Source organism: Apodemus sylvaticus, chromosome 9 (genome assembly GCF_947179515.1).
Source record: "Apodemus sylvaticus chromosome 9, mApoSyl1.1, whole genome shotgun sequence".
NCBI lineage: Eukaryota > Metazoa > Chordata > Mammalia > Rodentia > Muridae > Apodemus > Apodemus sylvaticus.
The window spans coordinates 94,876,158-94,902,449 of NC_067480.1; the positions used below are offsets into that span (position 1 = coordinate 94,876,158).

Below are 26,292 nucleotides of genomic sequence, written 5' to 3' on the forward strand. Positions count from 1 at the left end.
GAGCAGGGAAGTGGGAAAGAGTGGGTGGGAGAACAGGGGGAGGGAAGGGGGCTTATGGGACTTTCAGGGAGTGGGGGGCCAGAAGGAGGGAAATCATTTGAAATGTAAATAAAAAATATATCGAATTAAAAAAAAAGAAGAGATAGCCACCAACTATAGAGCACGATGAGAAACTGGAAGAGAAAGAAACCAACTCTTCTGTTACTTGGAAAAAGGAAACTTCCTGCTCAAAAGTTTTCAGTGAGGTGAACAAGTTTTAAAGCAACTAATCTAGCCTAAGATAGTCTATATGCCAGGACTCACAAAGCAGGAGGGCCCTAGAGAAAAGTCAAATGATAGCTCAATCATGCCTTGGACTTGACTACAGCTGTGGGAAGGGAGAGTGGAAGGCTTCCTAGTAGATGTGTTGGTGCATGTACAATGCAGACAGGCATGGATGATTTGTGGGAGACAGGAAGTACAGGAGGTAGAGAGACCATAATCTAACAAAGACTTACATTAGTTGTAGCTGTCACCATTCCATCCTGCAGCAGGACAGACACATGAGCATCCATCCTGCACTGAGAACTGGTGGTGTTAATGGCTCCAGAGGAAAGGGCAATCATTTTCATCAGTGGTATAGTCACTGTAGCTTGTTCATACTCCAAGAAATAATAAACACCCACCCGTGCTCTAAGTAAAGGGGCCATAATTAAACAGAGTTACTCAGTGGAACGCCAAACTGAATATCTAAATGGTGATATTAACTAGCACTAGTTGATATACTGTTTGTGTTAAAACAGAAAGTTTTTTGGCATAACAGATATCAATATGGGCATCTTTGTTATCACTGTTGCAGTTTACAAGAGAAGAGTTTTGGAAAGAAGAAACTAAGGCTTTAATCATTTAAACAATTATGTGGCATGTGACATACATTAATTTTTGTGTGTAATCAAATCAAGCTGCAGAATTTCCAATGCAAAATGATGTCTGTACATTACAAGTTTGTTGAAAACCTCCCTGGACTAGCTTCAGAATTAAAATCTTTGGTGTAGTCAGTTAGCAGACTCCATGGGCTTTAGGCGTCCTTCTTACTGTTCCATACTTCTTCATATCACCTTTCTATTTACTGTCTTCTTTAAATTCTATTTTACTCCCTTTACTGACTGCCCTGCATTCCTGTAATTGCCTGGAACAGTTTCTTTTCTGTAGTCTTTCTCATTCTTGTCCACTTTCCCTACCACTACCTAAGACAGATTTGTTTTTTAGTTTGTGCCCTTGTATTATTTCTCTGGTTTAAACAATTTTCATGGTTTCTCATTAGTTTTAGGAGATGTTAAACTCCTCAGTAATAGACTGTCCTTACAAGATCTTTGTTATGTTTAATTCTTGGGGTTGTCCACAACCGGTCAATAAGTGTACTCAAAAGATATTCTAACACCATCATCGATATCATTACTTGGGTGTTCATTTAACTTGGATGCTTTCTCCACTTTTACTCTTTCCACCTCCCAGCAACTAATAGGCCAGTACCTTCAGCAAACAATGAGGCATCACTTCATTTGATAAAGCCTTCGCCTCTCTATAGGTCCCTATATGTGCTCCTCTCCTGTCCACTATCAGATACCCTTCAATTTCAATTTCCATTACCAAAGTGTACTTCTTAATGATCTGACTTTCATTGTACTTTTAGTGCCCACTCCACTGACGAGCACATAAAGCATTATCAACAGATCCAGTTCCCATGTCTTCTAGGGTTAATTCCTCTGTGCAGACATAGTCATGGATTTGAGATGGAGGTAGAGGTGAAAGTACAAAAAAGTAAAATCAAGGCTCAAAAAAGATTAGAAATGCTACTGCAAGTAGATAACTCCATACGCAGACAGCATTAGGGGTCCTGCAATTTCTTACTTTCCAGAATAGACAATGGGAGAGGCATGATAGCACCGAGTGTTTTAAAGTCATCCATTGACCTCGAGAAGGCTTTGCAAAGAGTAGGACAGAGGGCTCAGGACTGACACGATAGCTACAAAATTACTGGGGTTTGAGGGAGCTTATTTATTTTTTAGAAGCTCTTTGTTAGCAAAGCAGAAAAAGCCAGTGGCCATGGAAAGGTCCACAGATTCAGAGAAAATCATGTCACTGTTCAACTCAGTTGATCATTCCCAAAGGACTTTAATTGTCTCTAGCCTTATACAGAAATATTTCAACCTTTACCATAATAATTTTATTTCAAATTAATACAAGTTATGGAAGCCTGAATTTTTAATATATTTATATGTCTAGAATTTAAATATGACATCGATTTAATTAAATTCTCAAAATTTCTTTTCCCTAACAGTAAGAATATAGGAAATATGTTTATAACACTCTTAATTTCCCCTATGGCGTTAACTATGATTATAGTACACATTACACATTAAATTATATTTCCTAGACAGCTTACTATTTCCTTTGCTGAATAGATAAGTTCCTAATTAAGTTTCTCTAGCTGGTTGGCTAAGTTATAGCCTCTTACTAATGAGAACATGGTCTTCATTTGATGTTGTGGGGATATATCCACCTTTAGCTACTATATGACATATGTGCTACCTTATTCAAAATGTTTAACCAGTGCTCAATAAATTGTCAATGTAATGCAGGTACCCAGCGATGGTAGCCAAATAAATGATGCTATGATTGCATTAGTCAGCAGTAACTAATTAAATGACTTGATTTATTTCACTAATTTAGAAAAGAAACATCACTTGATCTTTTTAAGAAAGAATGATTTGTCCTGTGACACTAATTCCCACCATTTTAAAGACAGGGCAGCATTATAGTGAAATTTCAGCAGGGATAGGTTTCATGCCAGACTTAGCTGAATACACTTTTGATTTTATGAAGAATCTATGCACTTACTTAGGACACAGTACTAAATCACCCACAGTAGTAACCAAAGCCATGAAATGTATTAGGCTTACACATTTGGCTACATTTTTCCATCCAAGTAACCAAAATATAAAAGTTAAAAAATGATGAGGTCTCCTTCATTAATATTTTTAAAATTTAGTGTTTACATTTTGAAAAAAAATCTAATGTTACAAGCTATAATATTTATAGACCTTGCCCCATAGATCTCACTCAGTAGATTTAAGTTGGGACCATAATCTCCATATTTCAATAAGTTCTTTTTCAGTTCTTTCAAGCCAGGGACAATTTTGCTCCTGTCAATACGTATAGGTGAATGTCTTAATATTTGGAGTTATTTTTGGTCATAATGCTCAAGATAGTTAGAGGTGCGACTAGCATCCAGGAAAGAGAAGCAAGGGATACTGCTAACACTCTAGAATAGCATGCTGAGAGATACTGGTGTGTGTTGGAAAGACAGTGATGCCAACTCATCCAGGACTGGATGCACAGAGCCTGAATCAATCCCGGAAGAAACTCAATTCAATGTATAGGACTTCATAATGGCTCTAAAGGAGCTACCGACTGCACTAGAATTTCCATTTCTAAGGGTACTTTATTCTACAGTGATGTTGGTTGGAGGTATCGGTGAATTATCTGTTTACTGAACACTTTACAGTAGCTTATGTTTCTAAGTAACCTGAAAATTAGAGAGCAACTCCTAGACAACAAAACAAAACAAACATAAAGAGTACTACCACTACCTCCACCACCACCATGAAAAACCAAATCAAACCAACAAACCAACCTAACAAACAAACAAAAATAGATGCAAATGTTTATTTTTCTCACCTAACAAATATTCTCTTCCTGACTGGCCAAGAAGTTCATCAGTAGATCAGTTGTCTAAGAAACAACGTCCAGGTTTTGATCTCCATACTGATGCCCAACATACACAGAAACACACACACACACACGTACACACACACACGTACACACATATGTTCCCTCCCTCTAATATATAATTATACGCACTTGGGATTTACTAAAAAAAAAAAATCTAACACAGTATACTTTTATCTTTCGTTGATATTTCTGACAAATTTCATTATAGTTTCAACTGACTTCTTCACTTCTATGTGCTATGGTTCAATATTTAAGAGGCCTTGATGCCCAACTATAAAGGTTGGAATTAGTATCCTAGCACTCCATTAGAAACACCCTACCTACAAACATGTGTAAGCCTGTCTCTGAGGAACATGTTGGAAGATCACTGGGTCTTTATGGTTTCCACCTTTGCCAAGAAAACAAGAATTTCATGGATATGGAGAGACCATTCCTCAAATAAGCACAAGGAAGATGGTAGAAAAATCATGCCAGACTCCTCTGGGCACACACTCAAGTACATGCACCCATGTAGACATGTGCAGATACTCGCAAAAACAAATTCGCAGAAATAAATATAATAAATATTTAAAAATACTATTGCCAGTCTGGGGATATGGAGATAACAATCAGAAGTAAAACATGTGCCTTGCATGTACAAAAGCCTGTGTTTGAGCCTCCACTAACCCCCAAAAGATATTTTGGTCTGCATACAATAATTGTAGAAATCTGACTTTGCAACACATTTTAAAATAGAATGTAATATGACAATTCTCTTTAGGGCATCAAATATCCTCCACTAATTAATCATTTGTTTCCTTAAAATTAAATTATTATCCTCCAGTGTTTCAGGAAAAATGTAAGCCTCCTTTTCTAAAACTTTAATATGAATGCACAAGAGTCGTTTCTTTCACCAGCTGTGGTTGATTTACCGTTTAGCAGAACAAATTAAGAACTTATCAGTAATTATGAAAATAATTTCCTTCTTATATTGAAATACTTTGCAGCGCTTCAGTTTAGCACATCATTATTCTGGGTGGTGTAGGTGTTGTTGAAAGGCAGTGTGAAAATAAGACCCTGAATTATGAATTCATCTTGTGAACGCTGAATCACTTTGTATTTTCTGTGGCAAAACAACCTACTTCTTGCTGGAAAGAGCACAGAAAGAACACTTTAATTTTCAAGAACACCCAGCAGTGTGTACAATGTATACACTGAATTTCAACACTGCACTTTGAAATTATATCTTATAGTTTCTTTATGTGTTCATTTACATTATATATCATTTCTGTGACGATAGAGAAGGAAAAACTACATAAATTTGATATAATATTAAATAATTAATTCCATTTCAATTCCGTAAACACTTATTAAATACTCTGGTCCAGGCACATGCGGTTTGTATTAGAAAAACTGAAATGCCAATACAAACCAAGGGATTCAAAGAAATCCATGGATGGAGACAGGCCCTCCAGGGAAAGTTAATGTTATCATGATAAATCTTATAAACATGAACCTCTCAAAAATGGATTTTCGTGTGCTTAGTAGTTAAAGTAGAGCAAACATTTCAAAAACTTTCAGGTCAGGCCAAACAACTTATCAACATAGGAATTACACTGAGCTGAACTTTCTTTTCCTTAGAGAGCTGGCTAGAAGGTGGACCAGTGCGTAATTCCTCTGACATCTTTCTAAACAATGGGATGCAGTTTCTTTCGTTAGCAACACAGTTTATCCATTTCTCCGGATTTTTCATGTCTGTTTCCTCATTCCCATTTGCATGCAGAAGTTCCTTTCCTTTCCAGTTATGATCGTACACTAGCACAGCTCTAGTGGACTGGGTATTTTCTGAACAACAGAAGGTTATGGCTAAGAGCTTTAAATGCTGAGAAATCTAAGAGCAATGTGCCAAGGTATTCAGTGTCTCGTCAAGGTGTATTTCTAACACACCATTCCTTCTCCAGGGTACTTGTTACTGCTGCCTGTGCTGTAGCAAAATATTTGACAAAAGCAACTCGAAGAAAACATTAATTTGGCTCATGGGTTTAAAAGGCAGACAACCCCGTTACAGGAGGAAGGCATGGATGCTCCTAATCATTCCACAGCAAGCTAAGAGAGGTAAAGGTAGCACCCCGCTTACTTCCCCATCTCATGGAGACTGAAACCCCATCCCATGGGAGAATGCTCCCTGCATTCAGACTGGGTCTTCTCTTCACCTTTAAGTCTTTCTGGCAAAACTTTAAAGGCATACCCAGAGGTCTGTTTCCACACCACTGTCAATTTGACAATGAAGATTAACTGTCACACGTGAAACAAACAAACAAACAAGCAAGCAAAAGGACAAACACATTCTTGTGGGACTCTAAGAATTCATGATATACTATTCCACCCCCCCAACTCCTGCATGCATACTATTTCAACATAGAAAATTTGTTGTGCAAATGTCTTGTCACAACTATAGCACCATAGCATTCAATATGTAAGTTGTTAGGACAACCAAATAATCTATTAGCAATAGATTCCTTTATGTTTAGTAGATGGTGACAACATTAAAGTCCAGTCTGTCTTCTAATCTTATGTATCTTCCTGGTTTTGACAATAAAAATGAAACTTAATAAGAAAGATTCTCTCCATACCCAGAGGATATTAATGTTTTCCAGGTCTGTTTCCTGTCTTCCATAGAGCATCTATATTCAACTTATAAACTATAGAGGGCCAATGCATGCATCTAATATCAAGAAGAAAGCTGAGAGTTTATAGATTTTGGTAAGCAATAATTTTCCAAAGTAAATTAGGGGAGTATATACTATGTTATGATTATATGCTTGATAGAGTGGCTTACACTTTATACAAGGAATCAATCATATAATGGTGCCTATTTTTTTCTGGACTTTGCTGGATTAATAAAATTCTATGCATTTTCATATAAAACAGTTCCTGGGTGACTATTATGCTCTTGACATGGTTGAAATTACATATGTGTATGTAGCAATTCTTCAACTCTACTGTTTTTAATTTTCTGTTCCACGCATAACCAACCAATGAAACAACAAAATTCTGGGACCAAGTTTCAAGTCCTTGTATATGTTTACAAATAACATTTTTTAAATCCTACTAAACACAACTTCATCTTTTGATCATAACTGTTATTTTTTGAGTGACAGAGGATGAGTGACAAGAAATTGTCTTTTCCCCCTTGACACAGCCTACTAAGCCCACTATCCAGGAACAATGCTGGCCTTGTGATGTTGGTGGGAATTCAGGACAACAATTTTCCTGATTTTCTCCAAAACAAAATTCAACTGTAGTAAGATAAAAAAGATATTATAGAATGCAATTACACACTAGAGGAGCTATTGGTATGACTAGAAGAGAGGGTACAGAGCCTCATATGTATTACCTGTTGAAGATAACAATATAATTTAAGTAGAGATTCCCAAATTACTTTCTACTCATAGACTGTGTTTTCATGTATTTTAAATGTTTTCTTTGGGTTTCAATATTTGCAAATTCTCATCTGTGATAGCAACTCAGCTTGACTCCGAGCTTGGTTTGCAAAATATTGTGACTTGATTTATAACCCTCATGTATAATTACTTCATAGTACATTATATCAACAAATGAAAAAAAATTAAACAGTAAGATTTAAATTCTCTTGAAATCATTAACACTACATACATTTTTCTACTACATGCATCCACTGGTATTTTCCCAGAAGTCCTTGAAGTTTTATGTACAAGTCATGATTTTATTTAGGAAATGTGAAAATAATTTTACATAGATCTCATAATAATTAATGTTCATCCAACCTACATTTTAATTATTTTTAAAAAATACTAGTCAACATTTTAAGATACACACACACACACACACACACACACACACCCATACACACACACATGACTGTATGTGTATATATGACTACTTGCTGTTGTGGTTTACATATTGTTTGAATGCATCCTTAAGGATTTGCGTTGGACTTTTCTTTCAAATAGGATGGGATTAAAAGGCAGAACCTAGTGGAAGTCATGACATCACTGGGGGCTCTCTCATCTTTCCCTCTACTGTCAAGTCTTCTGCCATGAATGAGGTCATTTTGGGAACCAATTCTATTTTGTTTAGGCATTCAGACACCAGAACTGTGAGCTATATAATTTTCCCAGCCTCAAGTATTTCATTCAAGTAATAGAAAATAAACTAGTAACACCTGTTCAATAACATCTAAGAATAAGCATTAGCTTAAATTGATTATTGAGAATTTATAGCAAGTATGTGTAAAGTATATTTTCTCTGTGATACAAGTAGATAATGATGATAATTAAAATAGAGGAAAGAAATTGCATATTAAATATTAAAGAAGATGTTCAGCTGTTATTTATAAGATGCAGAAGTAAATGAAATTTTAGCCGCAATCATTCAAATGGCAAAACGGCAACAAAAAGCCAAGCATTTCATGCATTGTGTAATCTTAATCACAAGAAACTTTATCTTTCAATCATTTAAACATTGAACCACAGATATTATTAAGAACCTGACCAGTAGCCTATCTTTCTAGTAACTTCCAGATTATTCTTAATAATAGTATGGCCATTAATATTTTAACAATATAAACCTTGAATTCTGTCAAAAGAGTATGTTGGGGGTCATCTCAGAGACCCTAAGAACAATATGAATTGCTGTTAAAGATCAGACAAATTTGAAATTTTCTTACAATTGATTTTATGTAATATTTACTTTATGTAAATACTTAACAATTCAACTTCAATGACTTTCTTAAGTAAATTCAGAATAAGTTGGTGCAAGATTAGTTCATCCAGTGTTCCTTTTGATGCAGACACTGAGCAGAGACTCTGTGGCACCTAAGAATCAGCTGATAATGCTGCTTTTCCTTATTTATCTTCAATTATTTTCCCTTATCAATATTGAGGACATTCCTGAGAAGTATGACTCCTTTAAAAATCCTTTCTGTAGCATGAAGTCCATGATAACAATAAACAATATAACCAGACGTTTGCTTATTTTTCCCACCAAGAAACTAATGAATGGGACAACGTAGGCATGTAGAAAATGTTAACTGAAACACCTGTGTTGTTTTAGCCATAGAGTACTGCTTCTTGTGATTATTATCACTACTCTGAAAAACAAGGAATGTTTTGATTTAGAGACTAATATGGACCATAAAGAAGTCGAGGTATGTCTGAGATATTAACATATGCTATGCAGGACTATAGTAACAAATGGTTAACTATCGTTTACATAATTTTAAGTGGATAAGTAGCCTACACTGGAAAACTTGGAAGGGTCCTTACTTCCTGCTACTTTTTTTTTAATAATGAAAATAACATTGAACAATATTACTCACTTCAAACATTATGGCCTCTTTAAAACATTATTAATGTGGTAAGCATTTTGACTACAGAAAACTACTATCTATTATCATTGTAAGGATCTGTAGCTAGGACATTGTGTAGAGATAAGTCTAACATGTTTTCATCTATACAGTTGATTTTAGTTTTAAAAAAATCAAAGTCAACATGAGTTTTGTTTGTATGTATGTATAAGCTCCATAAGTGAGATTAGTGCCCAAAGACATCTAAAGAGGGCATCATATGTCTTGGAATGTTTTAAACTATGATTTAGGTACCAGGAATTGAACCCAAGACTTCTACAAAATCAGTAAGTGCTCTTGACAGCTGAGCTATCTCCACAGGCCTTCAGCTTTGAATTTTAGTACCATCCAAAAATATTAAAGAGTCTATCAATGTGGTAGTTAAATATTTTAACGCATTAAGCAAACTGATGAAAAACAAACAAACAAACAAACAAACAAAAAATATTGTTTTAAATAAATAAATCAGACTGTCTTTTGTGATCAAAGCTGTTTGCTGTTTTAACATCAGGTAATGTTTCCTTTCCATTCCATTATTTTATCTTTACCACTTTTCTGACATCACACAATTTAATTGAAGCGTTAGAATAAAGATCATTCAAAGATCTGGGAAAAGGATATTTAGGGAATACACAGAAGAAAGAACACATGGGATTTTGGACAGCGAGAATTCTATCACCATTCATGGAGCTGCATAAATGACCCAGGAAGGCAACAAAACGATCTTTCAGGGAACTTGCAAAATCAGTACAATAGCACCTAGGAATAAGTTGAATGACTATGCATATAATAATTGCGCTAAGCTACATGCTTTATTTTTCTGATCTTAACAAAAGAGTATAGTTTACCTATGATGGCCTATATGTCAAGTGTTTGCGGATGTTAACATTCATGTGTCAAGACTTTCAGTGGTGAAACATATAATAGGTTCTCCAGTTGTCAAATGAATTAGTGAATATATAGTGCCCTTTTCCAAAATCTGTTAGTAAGTGGGAATTTACAAGTATTAATGTAGCTTACTTATTGTCTTCAAATAACCAAACACAGGTGGGAATTTTATACTGCTGTGATATTGAACGAAAAATGTAAAGTCTATAAACCATGTCTTCTCAAGATCCTTTGAAGTAGTATTTCCTGAGAACTATGATGTGACACCAATGTGATGTTTAACTTAGGTGGGAGGAGACATACATTCCTATTTTTCTTCCCAGAAATAAGAACTTTAAAGATCAAATTTGGCATTTTAATTCTACTAAAAACTCTGGACTATGAGTAAAAATCATAATCTAGTGTGCTTGCTCCTTGTGTTCACAATACAGAAGTGGTCCAGGAATGCCAATCAGTCCAGTGTGAGGCATCCTGAGTTCAAGAAATATCATCAAGAACAGGAAAATAGTAGCCTTTGGGAAATATTTCTTCACCCTTAGCCTCAAGAAATTTTCAGCCATAATTTGGATAAGACAATTAACATTTCATAACTTAGTACCCTAAAACAATAAAGTATTATGAGTTAAAATTTGAGAGGGAAAGAGAGTATTAATGGACATACAAAGAGTTCAAATAAAAATTTTTAATCAGATTATGAAATCAATTGTATTTACTGAGTTAAAAATATACAAATATTAATAGATTTGAACTGGAGATATGGTTAAGTAGTTATGAGTGCTGGCTGCTTTCCAAGAGGACCCAGGTTCAAATCCCAGCACCCTACTTGATATTTCAAAACCATTGATAAATCAAATCTCTAGAGTTATAATACCTTCTTTGCCCTCCAAAGGTTTTGTGCATGTTCTGGTGCATAGATATACATGCAAGAATAATGCCCATGCACATAAAATAAAGAAATTAAAAGATAATTTGCCCACAGAAAAATAGGGAATCTGCAAAGTAATAGATTAAAAGTCATGGAATAGAGTTTCTAGAAATGTGACAATTATTAATTTACACATAAGCTTTGTGGATGATCAACAGTATGGACAAAACTGAAGGCATAATTAGTAAACTGGAAGTCCCATTAAAATGGATAAATGAGAGATTATATAATTGTCCGTCTGCATCACTCTAACAATATACCCGAGGCTGGATAACTGCATAAATGATAGAACTTTATTCTGGAAGAACAAGATTAGGAGCCTGTATCTGGTGATGATGTGGCAGCCCTGCGGGGGCAGAAGTCATCACAAGGCAAAAGACAGCATGCAGCATGCTTTCTTTATATGACACCACCAGCACACAGTCATGGAGCTCACTGAGATGACATTATTTATCTTCACTGTCCACAAAGACCCCTCCTGTGAGCACCATACTCAGTTTCCACCTTCTTGATACCACATGGTAGAAATGTAACTTCCACTCGTGAACTCAAAAGATACTCAGATCACCGCAGAGGAACAAAAAATTTAATAATGCTGATCAGAAACTTGGGAGAGAGGTGATGAGACTAGAAGGTCAAGAGGAAACTTTCAGAATTCTACATGAAGATGAGACAGGATACAGGAGAAGCTGTGTTTGGAAAGATGACTGACTCCAGAGGTAATGAGGCACTGATTCTCTCTACTCTTGGGTAGCCCATGCTGACCCAAGTTTACAAACATTTTCATTAGTTTATTCTGATGTGAACTATAATCAATATTTTTTTGTGTGCTGGAAAAGGAAAAAAAAATGCTTGAAAGCTGTGTTTTTGACAGTGGTGGGTAACTTGTTTAACATATACAAGAGTTAAAGACTACATATTTTAGTACTTGTGGGCACTGTAGCCTCTGCTCCGACTCAGCTTTGTGGTTTATATAGTACAACAACCCCAAACAACAAGGAGGCGTCACCAGCCTCACAGAACTTTATTTCACAAGAGCAGACAGTAGTGAGTCATGCCACAGACTGGGTTTTCCCAGTCTCTGTGACAGAGGGCCATGACAGGGAACAACAAAAAAATCATGCAGCATTTCCCTAGTCTTAGGTGTGCAGTAAAGGAACCTTGCTAATTGACACAATGTGCTGCTAGGATTATGGTACTTACGTAAACTTTGTCAGTTTAAAAGGGTTCATTCACATACTAACAAATTTATGAAAACTTCTTCAGGAAGTTAGACACTTAAGACTTAATAATATAAAAATCTATGTTGCAATTTAAAATATTAAAAAAAAAGTTTTAAGGATACAAAGGAAAACTTTCCTAAAGAAAGCCGAAACAAGGCCATTTTCAATCATGACTTTTTGAGAAAACATATATTTATGGTGCTTCCTCAAACAAGAATACATAGTAAGGTTGAAAAACACAACTATAGTCTTTTTTGTTGAGTTTAGTTTATCGTGTTTTCTTCCACTGAAACTTTAATCTTATAATTTTGAAGGGAAATTAATTTTGTATTGCCTGCCTCCTTTTTTGAGGCAGGGTCAGATCTGGAAAATACCAATATGGTCTTCATAGCAATCTTCTGGAATTGGAGGTATAGACAGCTGTGAGGTACCATATGGATGTTGTGAACTGAATTTAGATCTTATACAAAAACAAGTGCCTTTACCTGCTGAGCCATCTCTACAGCTTCAATTTAAGCTTTAAAAAAAATCTGCATTCTACAATAATTATTGAGCCAAAGAAAGAGCAAAATCTATTTCAAAATAGTTTATATATGTAGTATCTAATGCGAGTCAATTAAAAAGCTTCTTCCAGGCATCACCTAGGAAATAGATTATATTATAAATAGGATTGAAACATGAAGTATGAGCCTGATGCATGAACAGTTCTAGTTTCTAGTAACTGATAGAAGCATTCCTAGGCTGTTAAAGCAAAGCAGAAGCAGGAGGACTTCTATCGATTACTAGCGAATCAGTGTAGGATGCAGGCTAGCCCCCGTCCTTCCACAAAGCTGGCTAGTGGGTATTTGTTGGACATATAATGGCACAAGCATGTACAGCAGCATTCAAAGTGTAATGTATAAGAAATATAAAGCTTGTTTCTTATAGTGCTTGGAAAGGAAAAAAGCAAACAGTTCACTAACTCTGAAACGAGGAAAAATGGCACCCTTGGCAGAAGACCAGGGGGGATGCTTTCAGGCCTTGCCCATTCTCGTTAGTACTCCAGACCCAATTCTCAGAGTCACCCATGGCAATAAAACTGCACATCGTGGGCAGCTTCCCTAACCTCTTCCACGCCTCCTGTGAATCCCTGAGACCTTTCCCCTGGCTTCCCATTCCTCCAGCGTCCAACACCAGAATTCCCCCATAAATACATGAGCTGTGTGGGTTAGAAAGACAAGCAACACTCAGCAAATGCGTTCTCTCAAAAAATCTAGAATGGGAAGAGAAAACAAGGAAAAAATTCCAGCTCATCCAAGAAAAACCCAGAAATCAGCACTTAAACCCAGATGCCTACATGCTAACATAAGAATACAACCAATGTGTCTCAAAGTCCAGCTATCCCACTACAGCAGGTTCTGATTAGTCCAAAATAGCTGAAGCACACACACACACACAAAAAGTGACTATATAACTAAAGCATGGTAGAAAAGGTGATCTCAGAGCTGGGTCCCACTCAGCTAGCTTATTGTCTGCGCTTTCAAAGGCAGGGCAATCTCTGAATTCATTTGCAATGTTAAAAAAATGTGCTTTGTTAAGAATTATCTCTGAATTAATTTGCTATGTTAAAAAAATGTGCTTTGTTAAGAATCAAGGAACACCAATATGAACAAACTAGTACCCCCAGAACCTCCAGGGACTTAATCACCAACCAAAGAGAACACATGGCGGTACATTTACACATTGTTGTATTTTTCAATGTTTTCTTTTTATAAGCATGAAATTTTCAGACAAATTAATGCAACTAGAAATATCATCCCGAATGAGGTAACCCAGAGCCAAAGAAATAAGTATTGCATGTACTCATTTGAAAGTGGCTATTAGCTGTTAATTAAATGATAATCATGCTATAATCCATAGTATGTAAGGGAGGCCTATAGTGTAGAAGTATGGATTTCCTTCAGAAGAGGAAGAAGGAAAGGTTTTGAATGTGGTTTGTCAGCCAGTAGGGATGGGAGCAAAAGGGATCAGGTGTGGGGTGGGAGATAGATGCAGGAGAGAGAGTGGAGAGAGACAGCTGGAATTGAGGGGGGTTACTTAGGTCATTCTGTAGGGTGGTGGAAACTTTCTGGAAGCAATAAAGGTAACCTTGTAGAACTCCTAGTGATGGAAGAAATGGAGTCTGACCTGGCTATTTGTAGCCAGACAAGTCTTCAAGTGGTGGAACTGAGTTACATTTGGTTGAGTTGTTGACCCAAGAAGTCCCATGGAGAACTCCAAACAACCTAGGCTGATGCTGGGACATAAGGTCACTTTCTGAGAACTGACAACTTTCACACAGCTAAATGAACATAGGGCCTTCACCCTAAGTCCTAGTGCCTTAGGTGCAAAAGGTACTCTGCAGGTACAGAAATAGAGGAACCTAGATACCAACCCAGACACAAACACCTGCACTTAAAATCTGTCCTGCCTGCAAGATGTGCTGGGGCTATGGTGGCACAGAAGATGTGTGAGTCGCCAAACAATATTTGGCTTAATTTGAATTTGATGACACAAGAGATAGCTCATGCCCTGCATTGCCTGTATGGCCAGGAACTGGAGACTGAATAGCTCAGAGACTTAGGATAGGACAGAACGAGACTGGAAACAAACTCAATGAAATGATTCTGAATGATATTGTGCTATACTCATAGATTGGTACCATGTCCAGGTGTCATCAGAGAGGCTTCCACCAGAAGCAAATGAAAGTAGGTGCAGAGACCCACAGCCAGACAATATGCAAAAGACAGTATACAGGTGAGGTCTCCATTAGGTCTCTCACCTCAGAGATCAGGGAATCTAGCAGAAGTGGGGAGGAAAGGGTGTAGGAGTCACAGAAGATGGAGAGCACCAAGAGAACTTGACCAAGTATGCGGGGCTCACATGGGCTTGCAGAGAGATAAAAGTCAAGCACGGGGTTTGCATGTGCACCAGGTCCTCTGCATGCAAGGCTGTTTGCTGTGCTCTCTTGTGGGATTACTAACATTGTGAGCTAGAATTTGGAAGTAGAAACAGTAGGATGTCTGTAAGTTGAGGACAGACTGGTCTACATAACTTGTTCCAGGGTACCCAGGTCTATTTTCTGAGACTTCAAACAAATAAAAAAACCTAATGAGATGTTTGTTACATCCCGTTCCTGTATAAAGAGACATCTTACTGTCTATCCACTATTAATTTCCTTCATCAGTTTATCTTTAAATGTAATTACTGTATCACTAAAATTATTCTACACCTTAACATGAAATACAATTAAATTGAATAGTTGTGAAAAGAAGCTATAGGATTACCTTGTTTAAACTCACTTAGGAAAGATTTCTAGCCAAGGCACACTCTGAAAAAAAATTGTGAAGAGATGAATTCTCTCACTCTGGAAAACTGTTTAATCCTTTAACAGATTTATCAAGGAAGTTAAGTGAGAGCAATACTGGTCTTCCTGGATGATCTGTTTAGTGATGCAAGAACACATACATCCCCTCCTCAACGGTTTCCCTCAAGGATCATGTGTGAGCTTAATTTTGCCAAGCTCCTGATGTTCTTTGAGATAGATATTACTCAACTCCCAAGCAGATGCTGAGAAATAAAAAGAGTATGATTGATTTCTGAGATTAACCCTAACCCCAGATATCACACACCAACAGCTTTATAAATTAAAACTAGCACCTGCTTTCTGAAAGGAAACCAAACTAGATATCAACCTGGGGATGCTTCTTGTCATGTTGAAGTGTCCCATTAGTAGTTCTAATTAGTTTTTCTTTCACAGTTTTGACATCGATAGTCATATATTCTATTCAGTAAAAAAAAAAAAAGCCCTCAAGTTTCTTATTATTCAAATCAAATTGCTGATTATTGACAGACATAAAATCTTAATATTGTTTCACCAAAGAATATAAAATATCATGGATTTTTCTTTAGCAGAAAACATTCATTTAGATTTGTTATAACCTTTTACCCTTTTTGGGCATGAAACATCCCAAGTAATTTAGAATACACAGCCAACATTTTCTCTAGCAGTTGAGTGAGGTAGCAAAGTTTTGGAAAATCTTACTATGATAAATTTCTCAACAATATTTTTAAACAAAAGCACCAATGACATGCATCAGAGTATTCAGCCCATGCTATCAAGAGAGCAAGTTTGGTTTCTTCTTATAGCTCTAGGGTTCCAAAAGACAAGCCATAAAATATCAGAAATTATGCCCCAAATAATTAATATTACTGATTTTGTCCTCATGAGAAAAACTAATTTAAAAATTTCACCAAGTATTTAGGCTCAAACATAATTATAATTCCTAGAGTTCTAACGACATTCCCTTTTAGACTCTCTGATGAGAAACTGTAGCATCATAAAAAATCTTAGAGATAGATCATATTTAGAATGAATGGCACTGAGAAAATGTTCCAAGAACACACATCTGGCAGTATTATACGTGGGCTTCATTTGGCATTTATTGGGCCCCCTATTCAACAAAACAAATCAAAGCAAAGCAAAGCAAAAAGTTTGGAATACATATGACTCTAAGAATTAACTACCAGTTTTTTTTTTTTACCTTTTTCCATCAAAACCTCAGAGTTATCATTACTCTTATGATGAGCTTAACCAGACACTGCAATTAATTATAAGAATAACAATAAAAAACATGGAAGCCTCCTCATGTCTGTTTAGTGCCATTACTTACTTTTGTATGCATGAATTCATAAAATATACGAATAAATATTAAAAATCATTCAGCTAAATACCTGTATACCTGGTAACGTTCATATATATTTTACATTACTCCTGTAACAGACTTTAGGTCATAAGTAGTCTTGTTAAATGGTCAGAGACCTCGCTGTTTCCTGCTGCAATGCTAACCTGAATTACTAAGGCATTATGGGAAAATACTTGAGATTTTATAACTCCAAAATAGCAGAGCTTAAAAAGTATCCCCATGGGATTTTATTCCAATATGCCTTACACAATATATAATCTTCTCTGGAAAAGTAACATGATATTGTGATACCACAGATGTATTAGTCATGCTACCCTGCAGACTCAAGAGGAAGCACGTCTTCAGAGAAAAACTCTCATTCCCATTGTTTTATAGTCCAGCTAAACATCACATAGCTAAAATTATTAGATGTGCTTTGAAAATTAATCATAATGAACTATTATAAAGCGGTGGCCACTTACGATTTTGAGTCATCCCATAACACGCAATATGGATTCAAAGTGCCCTAAAAATAATCAGAGAATAAAAGATAGCATAAGTCCACATATAAAGACTGATGAATTGTATGAAATACAAAATGAAGGACTTGGTAATCTCTCAGTGAAAGACATGTTAAAGATATACCACAAAGTAATTTTTCCTGTGAGAAATGTACATTTTCTTTCCCATTGATTTCATACCACATTTTGTGAAATTCTAGCACAGCAGTATCTTTATTACAACTATAATTGGTATTTAGTTTGTTGAAAAAGAAAACCAAATGCCACATGCATTGTGTAGATCCTCATTACAGTAATTTCTATGTCACATTTATTTCCCTGTTTATAATTGTTCAATTACTTTATGAAGACCAAAGTATTGACAACATTTATTACTGAACAAAATTTCCTGCATTACACATGTGATCACACCACCTCCATGTCATCTACTAGTTAGCTTTTTCTAGAGAACAGGATTGTGCTAACTGCCCATTATCAGGGTCCTGTAACAAACAAAACTGTAATCAACAGGTCATACTTTAGTGAGGTTATATGTAATGAAGCTCTAAGAATAGGAATTTTATGCGTTTGAATGATGATGTGTTTGAGTACCCACCATAGCCTTTAGGATAAAAGATGGTTTTCCTACACTGAGTCAATCCAAGTAATCTGTTTTGAATAGTTCTGATACTGGAAAATTCTTAATTTCTGTTCACAGCCCCACCACCCCCTCCCCCTGAAACTAACTCAATTCTTTCTATAAAATATTTACACATTTAAAAATTCTATCATGCTCCCAAGGCATTACTTATCCATTAAACACATCCCGTGGTTTCATGTTCTCTTATTCTTTATAATACATACTTCCTGAAACACATCTTAAAAGTCCATTTAGCGAAATCATTCACTTGAGTCCAATCTGTGCATAGCAAAGTGGTACTATTTCTTTTCCAATTTAGAAAACATGTTTATAATAATTCAAATTAAAGATTATATCTGCTAGTTGCTTAATCTCTTTCTAAAGTGGAGTGGTATTACTCACATTGCTTCTTACACAGACATTTATTGGGAGCATTTTAATTTAATTTTATTTTTTGGCATCCAATACATTCATTATTCTTTCTAAGCTTTGAATCATTTCAGGATTAAAACACAAACATGATTACGTCCTTATCTAACTAAGTCAATGGTAAAAATACTGAACAGGCCAACACAGTTTAAAAGTACAACGCCGACATGGGGTACTATGCTATTTTCCAAGTATACTTATTCCTTAGGAAACAAGCAAGGATGAGACCCTGAAGTTTATAATTACAGGGTTTATAGGAACTTCCTGAATGTCTAGGAATGAGTTATGGAGGGACGAGTGATATTTGTCAACTTATAAATAAATTTTATTAAAATTAAAAAAACAGTATCACTAAAGTTTATGAAGCCCACTAAGCCTCATTTATTTATTATCAATTTTAATAGCTATGTATTAATAAGTCTAACATGAATGATATCGCAATTTTACTTTCAAAACAACATACTCAAGACATCTTACTTCTTGTCAAACAAGACGAGTCAGAAACTATGCTTTGAGGAACTACCGAGTATATCATAAATATACTTTCTTTCCTGAAAAAAAAAACAAAAAACAAAAAACAAAAAACAAATGGCCATAGTCCTATAGCAGGTGAAGAAGAAACAATGTCCATGGAATGTTTCTATAACATATGAAGAGATGCTTATATCACAAGGCAGATATTCCTGAGCATGAAACACGTAGTCTGTGCTAGTCAGAGAAGGTTTTATGGAGGGCATAGTTCTCCTCACATTTTAAAGCAAGGAGTACATCTTCATATTCATAACAGCGTGCTGAAAGGGTGTACCTCATTGATTTTTACCTCTATCAGATCTTATCTGGTTGTCCTTGCATTCATGAATTTATTAATTTTTCTGATAAATTCTGAATAGCTAAAATGTTCTATAAATTCTAAATAGTTAAAATGTTATAGCATACAGATATGTATTATTTATCTAATATTTCATTCCAAGGGGCTCATTATCCTTGGTTTATTACAATTTTGTTGAGGATTTGGAAGTATACATTTCATAAATATTTAAACCAAGTGTAGGTGAGAAATATGCTTTTAGCTAAGAATTAAGTTACACCTTTTTATACTACAGGATACTTGTTATATGCTGGGTTTTTTTCTTTTTGATTGGATATTTTCTTTATTTACATTTCAAATGTTTTCCCCTTTCCAGTTCTCCCCTTTGGAAACCCCCTATACTACCTCCCCTCCCCTGCCTCTATGAGGGTGCTCCCCCACCTACCCACTCTAGTTCTCCTGCTTTGGCATTCCCCTACACTGGGGCATTGAACACCCTCAGGCCCAAGGGCTTCTCCTCCCACTGATGTTCAACAAGGCCGTTCTCTGCCACATATGTGGCCAGCGCCATGTGTCACTCCATGTGTACTCTTTGGTTGGTGGTCCAGTTCCCTCGAGCTCCAGGGGGTCTGGCCTGTTGACACTGTTGCTCCCTCCATAGGTCAGCACACCAAATGTTTTGGATACAAACGGTTTGTCTGAATGTATGTTTATGCACTATATGTGTGTCTGAGACCTGCAAAGGCTAGAGATGGTCATTTGATCCTATGGAACTGGAGTTACCAATAGTTATGAGCCTCCATTTGGATTCTGGAACTAGAAACTTTTTCCTTTCAGGAAGTACAAATTATTTTAACTGCTGACACATTTCTCTAGCCTTAGTGCCTGATATTTCCAAATTATTTAAATTCATCACTGGTTTAAACAAGAGAAAATAATACTAGAAAATGAATGCAATCCAATCGTAAAGCATTGGATATCTGTTTTCTTGTAGTGGTCAAACTTTGCATAAAAGCAAGAAGATCAGAACATTTCTTGTTCCTGGTTTGGCCCCTGCAAACTCCCTATCCCCTTGCCCTCCCCCTGTCTCTATGAGGGTGTTAACCCACCCACTCCTGCCTCACTGCCCTTGTATTCCCCAACCCAACGCTGGGGCCTCAGTCCTCCACAGGACCAAGGGGCTCCCCTCCCATTGTCAGATAAGGCCATCCTCTGCTACATATGCAGCTGAAGCCATTGTTCCCTCCATTTATACTTTTTGGTTGGTGGTTTATTCCCTGGGATCTCTGGGAGGTAAGGGTTAGGTTGGTTGAAACTGGTTTTCTTCCCTTGTGGTTGGAAACCTTTTCAGTCCTTCCCCTAACTCCTCCATTAGAGTTCCAGTGATGAGAACGCTTCTTTTCCGTTTCCTCCACAGTAAACTTGGCTTCTTCCTCTGTCTTTCCTACCCTTTTATCTTTTAGATGTTATTTCATGCTTCTCTCACTTCCTGTCCTTATCAAAATTTTAATACCGCCCAATGAGAATTAACATTGGTATGAAATGTGCCATCTTACTAGGCATACATAAAATAGGCAAATGCTTCTCTGGATAGACAACTGCACATGGAGGGCAGTTGTCACTGTATAGACTGAGGCACCGTGATCAGTAATTAAACATTAGAAGTTTCATAAGTACAGAGAACAGCAAATACGGTTAACGCAATACTTAGGTAGGCACAGTTACATATTATTTAAGGGGGGAAGTGTGAAGAAGGGGATCAACAAAGGAACTCAGAGACAGTAAAGTCACCCCCCAAAACTGGCCGACTGTTCTGCCAAGAATGTACTTGTAAATTATTTGTTATAATTTCCAGGTTCTTCTTTCGGGGTATCGATGATGGAATGGTGAGAGTTACAGAAAGCAGAAAGAAAATGTAATGACAGGAACAAGCAGAAAGTAAGCAAGCCGGGAGGGAACCTGCACAAGCTGGCCTTAAGTTCACTAACAAATGGAAGCCGGCAGGTACATGGGACAGAAGGGCTAAAGACTAATTTACCAAACTGTGCATATAATTGACACTTAAATGCACTGAGACTGCATACATTTGAAAAAGTTTGGAAAATATACAGTTATTGTCATTTTTTCTTATCAAAACAAGTATTGTGTCTCTGTAGGCACCATTAGAAATGGCACAATTCAAATCAATTTAAAAATTCTTGGCTACACACTTTTAAGCATTTTAAAACGGCATGTGTCTCAAATTTCCTAATTACAAGACAGGTTGGAAAAATGGAGGAACCTAAAGGACTGTTGGGAATGGAAAGTAGTTTATTAACTTGGAGTCTGGTTGAAGCCTCAGGGCACCCAAGGGTCACAAACTCCAGCACAATTAACATTTGTTTGAGGCCTTTCTCTTTTCCTAGCTGTAAACTGAGGTATACTAGAAATCTCCCTGGGAACCTCCTTTATAAAAAATACAATTCCCAAACCCCTTCAGTAACCTCAGTGACCTCTGGTGTGGAAATGAAGGATTCTGTAGAAACTCATGACACAACAAAGTCCATCAGTTTCCCTACATCTTATATATGTTCTTCACTAGGATATTTGAATTATTGTTCTTTGTTGAGGAGACAGTAATCACACGTGAGGTTTGTTCTTTATTTGAGCATCATTCTCCTAACATCTTTTCCTAAATCTATGTCAAAAATGTCTTTGGCTGGCTGGGCTGGAGAGATGGGTCAGCTGTTAGAGAAATTTCTGCTCTTATAGGACAAGAATTTGACTCCCAGCACCCATATCAGGCAGTTCAAAACTACCTTAATTGCAGAGTATCCATAGTTCCTTTCCAGGTACTTTATTTTCTTATGCACACTGGGTATACACATACACACATATACACACATGCACATACACACATGCATGTACACACATGTACACATACACACACATAAAGAAGAAAAGAAGTATTTAAAATATCTTTCATTAATCTGAGATGCTTCTTTGAGAAGCCCACAGCAATGCTCTCATGTGTCTCTATCACTTCCTTATCTGCTTGTCTTTCAACTTTTATTAAACCTTAACTCTATCTTACACTGGCCCAAACATTCTCTTCTGAGGCTATGCTGATCCTATTATACCAGCATGAAGGTCCCTACTGATTGAGAAGACACTTGAGCTGATGGAGGTGATGGTATGGAGCTCTGTGTCAACTCCTGCAGCACTGACAACAACGACAGAGATTCTGCACTCTCCCATAAGTGCTGTCACTGTTTCCTTTTAGATTTTCCTTCTGTTTTAACACCAACCAAAACATGTGTTTGTTTTGCAGCATGGTCGATGTGTCTCATTTGATTTATTTATTCTCTCTTTCCCTTTCTGTGTTTCCCTTTCTGTGTACAGAGGACTTGGCATCTTATAGGGTGAAATGGTTCTACAGAGTTATCCATAACTGGATTTTTCTCCCATAATGTAACTCTTGAGGATGCAGATGAGGCCAGAGGAAGGGGTCAGGGAAGTCTAATACAAACTCTACAAAATTAGGTTGTGAGGGAAAAAAAATCTGTTGGCAAAAAGAGGAGCTGGAACCTTATTGATGCCCTTCAGAGCAAGCACCGAGGCTGGCTGGAACTGGTTGGAGACACTGGCTCAGATGCAGAGGCACTCTGGAGTGTCTGAAAGTAACTAGAGGCTCATTGTATTACTAGCCTTTATCTAAGAACCCAGGTAAATATGGAACGACCTGCCTCCAAAAATTTGATCTCTGATCTCCACACATGTGCCATGGCATATCCCCACATAATAATAATTTTTAAAAGAAGTAAAATGGAGATATTTTGAATTTAGTATCTACTCATTCAATAATTTGGAGACATACATCTTTTTATAATTTACTACAGTCACAATTCTGGGCAATATATCACTGAAAGTCATTTTTTCCCTGTCCAAATGAAACTTTTTGGGATAATAGATGTGTTAATTAGCATGACTTAATCATTTTAGATAGTACACATGTATCGTTACATCACTTTGCAACCAATAAATGTAAATCATTATTATTTGCCAATTAAAAATAAAATATATGGTTCATAGTTAGAAAAATATGCTGTCCACATGCACTAAAGGGAGTGAGAGTACAGCAGAACATTTTAGGATAGATCCCTTCTTTCTCAGTGTCCATGACAACTAAGTTACATGTCTTGCTCTTCTGGGTATTTTCTTTCCATAGTAAGGTGTTCTCTACTTATCAGGGGAAGGCTATTTAATGAAGTTGATGCCATCTTATTGCAACTACTATTATTACATGTAAAATTAATGAACTAGTAATTTTAGTTTTATAACAAGAAAAAGAAGGTTGTTTCAAAGTCCAGGATTATTTTAGTTTCAGAAATATAATTTTATTAAAATATCCCCTAAAAGAAAATAAAACAAAATATAAAAAGATAAATAAGTATTGGTAGATAGCTAGTCAGACAATTAGCAGGTTTGCTGGTCACCAAGGATTACCTGACCTCAGGTGTCAGTCCTCTCCTCTCATTTTCCTGATAACATACCAACTGATGAAGGAAGATGTGTCATAATCACTCATCTAAGAATTCATAAAGCCATGGACAAGGCAGAAAGAAGTATCCAAAATGCTTACCTAAAGATTTAAAATACCATTCGCGAGGGTGGAAATACAGGGCTCTGTGGAGACCAATAATAGTCTAATGGGAAAGCTATTTTGTCCTGGTAAATCATGACCATTATACAAATGTAGATTTTTGTTAATTTTTAAAATCTATGTAGCCAGGCATCAATGTTATACATAAATAATTTCAGCACTTAAGAGACAGAGAAGAAGGATTTGAGTTTGAGGCTAGCCTGGTCTACAGCATGAGTTCCAAGAAAGCCATAACTACACAGGGAGTCCCTGTCTCCAATAACAAAACAAAATAAAGTATAATAATAATAATAACAATAATAACAATAACAATAATAATAATACTTACAAGTTTTAGTTAAAAAAAAAGAGAGAGCCTGAGTGCCCTGATGCGCATGAGACTCTTTCTCTTCCTCCGTTCCTCAACGGAGATTGATGTGATGGCAGATCTACCTATGCCACAAAACCCTTGACTTTGACTTTCTCTTTCTTTTCTGCCCATTTTTCTGCTTCAGGCAGATTCTGACATATATGACTTCTTATACTCTTTTCTCCCAAAAAATATATAATAATAATAATAATAACAATAATAACAATAACAATAATAATAATACTTACAAGTTTTAGTTAAAAAAAAAGAGATCCAATTCATCCATTTGGCCCTGATGGAGACATAAAATTCTAAATAACCCACAATATTAAAAGATTACAGAAAATTGTCAGGGGGTTACCCTTCAGGAGAGCTGATACTCCTGAAGTCATGTTGGCAAGTACCGACTTACTATCTCCTTATGCAGTATGGACATGGACACACTGAACACCATTCCTCATTACAGTTGTGTGCAGACTGCACTGCTATGATGATGTAGTTTTGGAGTTCTAACCCCCAAAGCATTACTTCTCTTCCATTTTAGAGCTCACTTGTCTGGGTACCAGCCAAACCCAGAGAGAGCCTGAGTGCCCTGATGCGCATGAGACTCTTTCTCTTCCTCCGTTCCTCAACAGAGATTGATGTGATGGCAGATCTACCTATGCCACAAAACCCTTGACTTTGACTTTCTCTTTCTTTTCTGCCCATTTTTATGCTTCAGGCAGATTCTGCCATATATGACTTCTTATACTCTTTTCTCCCAAACGCCTTAAGATGGGAGACTTAAGACTGAGAATGTCCTCTTGAATCATTTTTAAATTCTCTCTCTCTCTCTCTCTCTCTCTCTCTCTCTCTCTCTCTCTCTCTCCATCCATCTATCCATACATACATACACCTACCCACCCATCCACCCTCCCCAGAGATAAGACTCCTTATTGGTTATTCCTTGTGCCATTGAATGGACCCCGAATGCTGAATTTATATATTTATTTGTTTATATGTACATGTGGAAAATAGTAGTAAAAGAAGAGGTGGCTGTTAATTTGGACTAAGTTTGGGTTGGGTGGAGTGACATAGGATGGATAAGCAGGGGATGTAATTATACTTTAACTAGAATACACACACACACACACACACACACACGCACACACACACACACACATGCACACCACACCACAAACACACACACATATTCAACTAGAGTGAATAGATTGAATATTCTCAACCTGCTCTCCAGGCGATGGTAAGTAATACTCCATATAAGAGGATTTTAGTGATATTAGAAAGTCAAATTCTGGTTTAACACTCTCTCTGTTTCTCCCTGTCTCTGTCTCTCTGTGTCTCTGTGACGGAAGGAATTTGTCATTTATCTAGAATCTTAAAAGCCTCATTACTATATAAATTACAGTGTTATACTTTTACACATAGAACTTCGAAGACTCAAGATATTTACATAGACATGCTATTGAAAGCATCATATTAAGGACCAGTTAAACGAAATGGGATGGAAAAGAACAAGAGGGCTGTGCTAAGAGAGTGTTACAAAGGCCTGTGCAACAAGAAGTGCACATCAAAACCAGTTGTCTTTGAGTTCTCTTTCAGTCTTCTCAGTACGGGGGTGGTTATTTATTGGGAGAAAGCATATATTTGAGGTAGCTTTCACTGCAGGTTTACATTGCACATATTAAGCAGATGACAGAATTTAGATAGAATAACAGCTTTCTTTTCTAAGTTCAGAGATTCATCATTAACTTGACTGTTCATTATTTCCTCATGAATATGGTTTGTCACACGGGAAGCAGTAAAATGTAGAACTATAGTCATAACTTTTTATGTGTAGCCTTAAAATACATTCATTATCTCCATACATATATCTTAGAGTTTCTTACCCACAGGTGATTACATTGCTCACAGTAATAATGGAGTACATTTTATTATGTCTTTCAGCAAACAAAGGGTCTTCTAGGGTTTAAACAGCCTACATATTTCCTATCATTTAAGATGTCATGTAACTCAAATAAGTAAACAAACACGAAGGTAGATTAG

The 26,292-nt window shown here is 36.5% G+C and overlaps 2 protein-coding genes across 2 annotated transcripts in view; both read right to left on the reverse strand.

The window, feature by feature from the left end:
• Positions 1 to 26,292, reverse strand: part of Adgrb3 (adhesion G protein-coupled receptor B3) — a 349,818-nt gene that overhangs the window by 304,117 nt on the left and 19,409 nt on the right. Inside the window, exon 3 of the mRNA XM_052193366.1 lies at positions 17,361 to 17,404. The gene's annotated coding sequence lies outside the window, so the exon portion shown is untranslated. The remainder of the gene's footprint in view (positions 1 to 17,360; positions 17,405 to 26,292) is intronic.
• The window catches only part of LOC127691977 (adhesion G protein-coupled receptor B3-like), a 206,042-nt gene that overhangs the window by 47,704 nt on the left and 132,046 nt on the right, over positions 1 to 26,292 (reverse strand). The gene's annotated exons all lie outside the window — the stretch shown is intronic.